This window comes from Oryza glaberrima, chromosome 10, assembly GCF_000147395.1.
Source record: "Oryza glaberrima chromosome 10, OglaRS2, whole genome shotgun sequence".
NCBI classification, from domain to species: domain Eukaryota; kingdom Viridiplantae; phylum Streptophyta; class Magnoliopsida; order Poales; family Poaceae; genus Oryza; species Oryza glaberrima.
The window spans coordinates 5,003,989-5,013,675 of record NC_068335.1 but is presented as its reverse complement, the minus strand read 5'-3'; positions in this window follow the sequence as shown (position 1 = coordinate 5,013,675).

Sequence of the window (9,687 nt, the reverse complement as noted above, 5' to 3'; positions counted from 1 at the left end):
TTAATTTTACCTGATTCAAAGAAGGGTTTTCAAGTGAATTGCGATGCATCTAAGCTTGGCTTAGGTTGTGTTCTGATGCAAGATGGGAAGGTGGTTGCCTATGCATCTCGTCAGTTACGCCCGCATGAGAAGAACTACCCTACTCATGATCTTGAGTTGGCTGCAGTGGTTCATGCATTGAAAATTTGGCGTCATTATCTTTTCGGTACTCGTACAGAGGTGTACACCGATCACAAGAGTTTAAAGTATATCTTCACTCAGCCAGATCTGAACATGAGACAACGGAGGTGGTTGGAATTAATTAAGGATTATGACATGGGAATTCATTATCACCCGGGAAAGGCTAATGTTGTAGCAGATGCTCTTAGCAGGAAAGGTTATTGCAATGCTACGGAAGGACGACAGTTGCCATTGGAGTTATGCAAGGAATTTGAAAGATTAAATTTGGGAATTGTTAGTAGAGGTTTTGTTGCAGCCTTAAAAGCAAAGCCTACTCTAATTGATCAAGTTAGAGAAGCTCAAATTAATGACCCCGATATTCAAGAAATTAAGAAGAATATGAGAAGAGGAAAAGCTATCGGTTTCTTGGAAGATGAGCAAGGAACTGTATGGTTGGGCGAGAGAATCTGCGTCCCAGACAACAAAGGTTTAAAAGATGCAATCCTGAAGGAAGCTCATGATACTTTGTACTCCATTCACCCTGGTAGTACCAAGATGTACCAGGATCTCAAGGAAAGATTTTGGTGGGCAAGTATGAAGCGTGAAATCGCAGAATACGTAGCAGTATGTGATGTTTGTCAGCGAGTCAAGGCAGAACATCAGAAGCCCGCAGGTTTGCTGCAGCCTTTGAAGATTCCTGAATGGAAGTGGGAGGAAATCGGTATGGATTTCATCACTGGTCTACCCAGAACATCATCAGGCCACGACTCTATTTGGGTGATAGTCGACAGACTTACCAAAGTGGCTCATTTCATCCCAGTAAAGACAACATATTCCGGAAGTCGGTTGGCGGAATTGTATATGGCAAGGATTGTGTGCTTGCATGGTGTCCCTAAGAAAATAGTGTCTGATCGAGGTAGTCAGTTTACTTCACAGTTTTGGAAGAAGCTTCAAGAAGAGATGGGTTCTAAGCTGAACTTTAGCACTGCTTATCATCCGCAGACAGACGGACAAACCGAAAGGGTAAATCAGATTTTGGAGGACATGTTGAGAGCTTGTGCTTTAGACTTCAGTGGAAGTTGGGATAAGAATTTACCTTATGCAGAATTCTCGTACAACAACAGTTATCAAGCTAGTCTTCAGATGGCTCCTTACGAAGCGCTGTATGGTCGGAAGTGCCGCACTCCGCTTTTGTGGGATCAAACGGGAGAACGTCAGGTTTTTGGGACTGATATTCTAAGGGAAGCAGAAGAAAAGGTAAAAATCATTCAAGAAAGATTGCGTGTGGCCCAGTCCCGTCATAAGAGTTATGCCGACAGTCGTCGTAGAGATCTAAGTTTTGATGAAGGAGATTATGTGTACCTTCGTGTCACGCCTCTTCGAGGAGTTCATCGCTTCCACACTAAAGGAAAATTGGCACCGCGTTTCGTGGGACCTTACAAGATTGTCAGTAGAAGAGGAGAGGTCGCTTATCAGTTGGAGTTACCTCAATCTCTAATAGGAGTCCATAATGTGTTCGATGTGTCGCAATTGAAAAAGTGTTTAAGGGTACCAACCGAAGAAGCTAATCTTGAACAGATAGAAGTCCAAGAGGATCTGACCTATATTGAGAAACCGATCCGTATCTTGGAAACAGATGAGAGAAGAACCAGGAATCGAGTGATCCGTTTTTGTAAAGTTCAATGGAGTAATCACTCAGAAGAAGAATCAACTTGGGAACGAGAAGATGAATTGAAGTCAGCTCATCCGCATCTGTTCGCCAGTTCTTCCGAATTTCGAGGACGAGATTCTGTTTAAGGAGGGTAGGTTTGTCACACCCTAAAAATTTCAAATATATAAATTGTTGTTTAATTGGAATTATTAGAATTGATTTTAAAAGCCCAGAAGAGAAGATCTAATTTTAAATAATAAATTCCAATATAAAATGGGGCTAGATAAAATTTTATTAAATACTTTGCTTAATTCTATAATTCCTAGATTTTTCTGGGATTTATTTGAGCTAAGAAAGTATTTTTAATAAATGGAATTGCATTTCATGAATAATTTAAATGGAAAAAGGTTTTTAAAAGTCTCTTTTGGCTTTGGGCCGAAAGTCGGCCCAAAACCTTCTCTCTCTCCTCCTCGGCCCAAGTCGGCCCAGTCCGCAGCCGCAGCCGTCGCTCGCGCGCGCGTCCGCCCGCTGACAGGTGGGGCCCGCCTGTCAGACTCGTCGTCTTCCTCGCGCCGCCGCCGCCCGAAACCCTAGCGCCGCGCCGCCGCCGTCTCTTTCCAAATCCGGCCGATCCTTTCCGTTTCCGGTGAAATCAATAGAGGGGAAATGATCTTCTCGATCTCCTCTACCTTTTCCCTTTTGGAACTTCGGCTAAAATCGTTTGGAAAGCGGAGGATTCGATCTCGAATCGGATCGGTCTCTCTCCTCCGAACCCTAGACTTTCCTTCTCGTCGCCGGCCGCCGTGGGCCTTCGCCGCCGTGTTCTTGCCCCTATAAAAGGATCCCCGGTGTCTCCGCTACCCGTCGCCACCCTCGCCTTCGCCTCTCGTCGTCCGTAGAGCCCTAGCGCCGTGAGTCCTCGCGCCGCCGTCGTCGCCGCCGCTCCAGCCGTGCGCCGCCGTCGCTCCAGTCGTCGCCGTCGCTCGGGAAGGCCGCCGTCGTGGTCGCCGTCGCGTCGCCGTCCTCGTCCGCCCCTTCGTCGTCGCTGTCGACCGCCGGAACTCCGTCGCCGTCGTCAAGCCGAAGGTTGCCGCCGCTTCTTCCTCGTCGCCGACGTCGTCCGGTCATCGTCCGCCGTCGCTTTGGTCGTCGGTGAGTTCGCCGTGCCGTCCGCTACCCGTAGGTGCTCTCCGTTCGCGCCGCCACGCCGTCGTTCGCCGGCGAGCTCGCGCGGTTCGGTCGCCGCCGGAGATGACGTCATCGCCGACGTCATCGATGCCGTCCGCCGTGGTCCGGCCGTGGACCGGTCGATCTCGGCCGTTCGTTTTGGATGGATCGATCTCGGCCGTCCGTTCCCGTGAACCGTCGCTGTGCACCCGGTCCACCGCTAACCCTAGCCGCTGACGCAATAAATCCTCTTTTCCTTTTCAAAAATAATTCATTATTGCGTCATAATTCAATTAAAATCCATATAAGTGTTTTAATCCGATTTAATCTTTAAAAATTCATAACTAATTCATCTTAGCTCGGATTTAGTTGGTTCAAGTCTCTAAATTTTTCTAAAATTGAGATCTACATGTTAAAAATATCTACATGTACTGTTCATGCTTGTTTATGTGCTGTTTTGGTGTTTTGCTCTTTTCTGTTTAGATTCCGACGTTTCCGGAGAGTCCGTTTTCGCAGGAGAAGAATTTGAAGAGTTCCAAGGCCAGCAAGGCAAGTCACACAGATCCCAAATAACCCTTTGAACATGTTGATCCCGTTTAAAGCTATTGTTTCTATTCAACTATTGCATTTATTTTCGAATGTCATTGGGTGGAATTAACCTATTGTTTGTTATAGCCCTTTTGTTCTTGATTACTTTATTCCTTGATACCTTGGGTTCTTATAAATTGACTAGTTGAGCTTTATATTGGTTCAGCTAGATATTAGATGTGGTTGCTTAGCCATGCTTAGAAACATTAGCACACTATTGGGATAACTTATGACTCACTATTATTCAATGATGGCTTAATGATAACTCATGATGGTTAATCATGATTGGTTAATTAATTAATTTGCCAACTAAAACCTGTTAATGGTGGGTTGTGAGCACATGGTTTTGATGGTCGTGCTCATGACAATTAAGGACCGGTTCACGAGTTTCGGTTGTGAAACATTAACCGTGCCAACCACAAGCCAGCGTGGGCAACGGCTTTACCTTTTGTATAGCATAGTTCATTGCGGGGCACCAGACTGAGAAGTGGCGGAGATAAGCCCACGGGGGTCGCTGGGGAGTCCATGCCTTGTTTATAAGGGGGTGATTATGATCCAGGAACGGTGCGCTGTGGTGGATTGTGTTGTGCGAGGGGTACTGTCACAGCTCCTTTCTGAGGTACCATGGTGGTATCAAGGCGCATGGTGACATGTCGTGGGGCTGTGTCTTGTGGGTACAGTGGTACACCTCTGGTCAGAGTAAAACTATTCGAATAGCCGTGCCCGCGGTTATGGGCGGGTTTAACAATGTCTTTCGTGATTAGTCTCATACCTCTCATCATAATAAAAGATACTATGACTGGTAATAATTTGATTAACTCCTGGTTTGGAATGGTATATTCCTGGTCTGGAGATAGAACTGTGCAGCCGGGATTGGTTGTTCAGAATGGTTGGGCCTATGCAACAGGATATGTTGTATAGCGTTGGAATAATATTGTTTAATTATTACTCAACTGTTTTACTAAATTCTGAAATGTTTATTAAATGCTGTTTATACAAATAAAACCCTATTATGCCATCCTTTGTTATCCTGTGCACTTGCATATTTGCTGCGTGGCTTGCTGAGTATGTCATATACTCACCTTGCAATCATTCATCAGAGGAGGAGTTCTACAGTGATGCTGATGGTGTGGAGGATTAGGTGTAGCCCTGGTCAAGCTGCCTGTGGAGTGGAATCGTCTGCGCCGTTTATCTTATTTTCCGCTGCTTAGATCTTTATTGATTGAGAGGGACTATCTACCTCTGTAATGACATTTTATTCGCTTATTAATTAGAGTAATAATTGTACTCTATTATCAATTTGTTATTGTGTGCCTCGGCTGATTCCTGGACGAGGGTTCGCGCACATGTAAGCGTTTGGAATTTTGGATAGAAATTCCGGGCGTGACATTCACCGTGGACCGGGACCACGCGGGTGGTCCACCGCCGGTCCACGGGACCGACGGCCCAGATCGCCCTCGGGGCCGATCGGACGGGCGGTGATAGAGGCGGCCGCCGGGCTCGGCTCGGCATCAAAGCCGGCCGGCCGGCCAAGGCTAGCGGCGACGGCGCGCGGCCGATAGCGGTGGCGACCGGCGGCACGGGAGGCGGCACGGCGGCTGAAGGCGACGGCGCGCGACTTGAAGCGGTGGCGCGGCACTAGGAGGGGAGGAAGGGGAAAAGAGGGGAGGGATGCCTCACCGAGGGTGGCCGGCGTGGAGGAAGACGACGGCGAACGGCGACGACGAGCCACGGGAGGACAACGGCAACCGACGGACGGGATTCGGGGTGCCCTAAGGAAGGAGAAGAGAGAGATTAGAGGGAGGGAGATGAACCACGGCGACCGGCATTCATGGCCGAAGGCGGCGGTAGAGGTTGAACTCACCGGAGCGCGAGGGGATGCGAATTCCGACGATGAATCCTGACGGGGAAGGGGCGGCCGGGGTGGAGCTTAGCCTCGCGAACCCGACGGCGGCGACGGCGCGGTGCGGCGGCGACCCTAGCGGCGGCTAGCGGCGGCTGGAGTGGCGAAAACGGCGGTGGCAAGTGGTTGCACGGCGCGGGAGCGATGGGGAGCACGAGGGAGTTCGGCGAGATGGGGAAAAAGCGAGAGGGGGCGACGGGGAAGCTTAAATAAGGGAGGGGAGCCCCGGACGTGGCCGTTAGGGCGAGATTTTGCCGGCCAACGTGGGGAGTGGGGGAGGAGAGAGAGGCGGGATTCGAAAATCGAATCCCGGCCATCTCGGGCGCGGGCGCGAACGCGAGAGAGGGGGAAGTGGGTGCGGGAGATGCGGCGCACGCGCGGGCGTGGCCAACGCGGCCCGGAGAAGGCGGAGGCGTGGGTGCGGCGGCGGTTGCGGGCGCGGCGGCGCCGGCTGGAGGAAGGAGACGGGCCCGACAGGTGGGGCCCACCTATCGGTGTCCCGGGGAGAGAGGGAGGGGCGGCTTGGGCCGGCCCACAAGGAGGAGGGCGTGCGCGCGGCGGGGTGGACTGGGCCGACGGCCCAAGAAGAGGAAAAGGAAGGAAAAGGAAAAAAAGAAAAGGAGGAAAAGAATTTCCCTGGATTTAAAATATTGCATGCTCGATTTTAATTGGTTAAAATTATTTCGAGAGCTCTAAAAATTCCACTAAAAATCTTGTTAGTGAATTCGACATGTAGAACTCAAGAAAAAATTCCAGATGCCAATTCCGATTGTTATTTGCATTGATTTAATAGGGTTAACTCTTGCTTTGCACCGGTATTTTCTTAGGGTCTCTTATTATTTCGATTTTAGGCTTAGGAGGAGAACTTCAGGGTGTGACAAGTATGCCCTGTCCCATCGGCACGCAGCCAAGTGCGCCCTTGTACATGATGAATCCACCAAAGTCTCCATGGAATTAAGAGGGAATGACAGGGATGTCCCCCGTGTCAGGCGGGGAACAGCGCTGGGCCCCACCTAGGGGCGGTCGACCGCCTTGCTTCTGGTTGAAGGTATGGACGGTAGCTTGCCCCAGGCTATGTGGGCCCCCTCCAATAGGGAAGTAGGTAAAGACGGTGCATGTGGTATCCCCTTGAACTATAAAAGGAGGACCTTACCCACCGAGAAAGGGGACGACTCTTGATAGCTTGGGCTCTAGGGTTTCCCAGGAACTCAAGATCTCTTGTAAGAACTCAACCATAATTCCACACACAGGAGTAGGGTGTTATGCTTCCCAGCGGCCTGAACCTGTATAATCCCTCGCTTCTCGCACTTGTTGGCAAACGAGCTAGTTAGCCAGATCCTAGGCGAAGATACGCTCTTGATCATTGCGCCTTATCCCCCGGCCGAACTCACAGAAGGGGGGTCTAACGACCTCCCACTAGAGAGGATCACTCCTCGACAGTATTGTAGTAGTGTTCGATATGAAAACCGGGGTCAAATACGCAAAATATTGAAAAAATAGGACAAAGTTGGTCGTTAACTACCACCATCCTTGTCCCTATGCGTTTATATATGCACAAGAATGATATGCATACCACCATCCTTGCACTTATACATGTACTTCCTTAATTATAAACATTATCTTGTGAAAGTGCTCCGATTGGAAATTAGTCCCAACCTATTTAATATGTTCCGGCATAGTACACCAAGATTATCACCAAGTAACTAGATATTCATGTATGTAATGCACAAACCCACTACGAGGCTTTTAAGTTGAGATATTTTACAATAGTCTCTACAGTAGTAGAATTAATATAGCCGTTCATCTTTTCTAATCTAATGAATTATATATATTTGCACCACCATATCAATTAGTATTTATAGAATTGTTTTTTTGCCGGTAGTACTCGTAACTAAAAAATAATTAGTTGAGAGATTGCCCCTACTAGTAATAATACTTGGTGGTAAAATAATACCAATACAGATCACCGTAAAAACACCCTTTTAATTATTTAGTCCTTGCACTCTTAGGAGTTTGCACCTGATATGGTTTCCATGTGTGAACGACATTTGCATCAGGCGTGCGTTTGTACTACTGTGTGTGTTGAGAGTGTACATCTGTTTTTTTTTTCGGGGGGGAGATTGTAGTCGATCTATTAATTGTATTTACTGTCAATAGATATATAGATGCAGTGGCAGACGCAGCTTTAAAATATAAAATATAGATGGAGCGGAGAACGGAGATGTTCACTCGATAAGAGCAATCGAATATAACACATATCATATTAATATTAATAGTTTATTCGTATAAGTGTCTCAATCTATTGGGTGTTTATACCTTGTTATACCTAATTTTGATGGTCCATGACTACTATAAAGGGATAAGGGGGTCTTGAGAGTGTAGGGCGACACGAATCGTAGCTGAGTCGGTCGACCCAACCCGTCTAATGGATAGATCCGCACCTTTAATAGACGTACGTAGGATAGGAGGACAAGGAAGTGACAAGTGGTAAAATGTTCCAATATAATACAGGTACGCATTTGGGAGTGCATGGATGCAGCAACAGCGGCCAGCGGCGCGGTCGACTGACAGTCACCGGCCGGGGGACAATTCCATGTATCATCTTCCTGGACTTGTCTTTGAGTTTTGCATGCTGGATGATTGTTACAAGCTGCGAGAGAGTAAAAAACACATTACATATATATATCCCCTCTTCTCTCCCAATCCTACCGTTCATCTTCTACATGGACTACTCAGGAGACAGGATCATGTACTTATCGGTATAGGATATTAGTTTTTCACTGCTACAGAATCGGTCATCGGTGACCAGGCATCACTCATGGGTGAACGTGACCAGTCCTAGATGATCTTATCTTTGCCAAGGCTAATAAATACCCGTTTAAAATGAGGCAATGAGGGATAACCCATCATAGATGTGGTGTCATTTGTGATGTGTCGTAGATAGTAGTGATCCGTCATAGAAAATTCACTACGATAAAATTCATTTGTGATGTGTCAATGAGGGCACTCATTTTTATCGGATGATAAATACAACACGTCAAAGATAAAAAAAAAATGAGAAACCATATCTAGCGGGTCCTTTTTTTACCCGTTACTGTAACAACCGAGACAACCGTACCTCCTCTTTTCTGATTCCCACCGTGATCGGTACCAATTGACCAAGACGATGAGACCACAAAAATCTTGTCCTCTTATATCTCTCTCTCCCTCCCCCTTCATCGATTCAGACTTCCACTAGTCGGTGAGCCCCGAGTGCTCATCGTCCGCGGCCTCCGCCTCCGTCCCCGAGTACCCTCCCTCCATTGGTGCCTCCATTCCCGAGTGGCAACTGCCGTTGCCACTGAGCCCCAAAGACACGAGATCCGGGCTTCCCGAGGTCTGGTTACGCTAGATCTAGCCACCCCGCCCCCGACCTCATGTAGCTCAATTTGGCACTTGCCATTGTCCCCCCTCCCCCAAGAACAACGATGACAAATTAACAAAAAGTCCATGCTATTATATTTGCATGTCAAGCTACTTTCTTATTTATTTTGAAACGACCTACACCAGAAAGTGCAAAGTTTCATATTGATATAGAAGAAAAAAAATTACAAGATTACAAGTCTGGAAAATTGTAATCAGGAAAAAAACAAATAAGGACACCACCATCATAAGTTAGCAGCTCCACCCACAACCCAAGAGAAGGACTAGCACAAAGCTGGTCATCGCTAAGCTTAACCGATCGTAGCTAGACCTACAATATTGCAATTGCCGGCCGAACACAGACTCATCAAAAAAGGTTTGTTGATGAGCTCATGGTTGTCCTCATGTAGAAGGGTTGATGGAGGGAGAGTGCAAGAAAGGATAAGATCCGCTCAACCCTCACATCAGGTTCTAGAACCGCCGCTGACCAAATGAGAGGATGCGGCAACGACGACGAACGAAGACCTTCCTAGAAAATGCCTCCAGGGAGGTTATGACGCCTTAGGCGTCATTGTCACCCATCCATCTAGACTGGGTTTTCACCTGGGGAATCCTGCCAGAGAGGGGGAGGGTGGCATCTCAACAACACTCCAAGGGGATCACGTCATCCAAAAAACAACATTATTGCTGGCTCAATGAACCTTGAGCTTCGCTTTTGCTCGCGACACCCTCATCCACTACCGTCGTTGCCATCGCAGAGCCCTGCCACCTGAACCATGTCAGTCGCAACGGCGTGCCGGCTAACCAAGACCTGCCT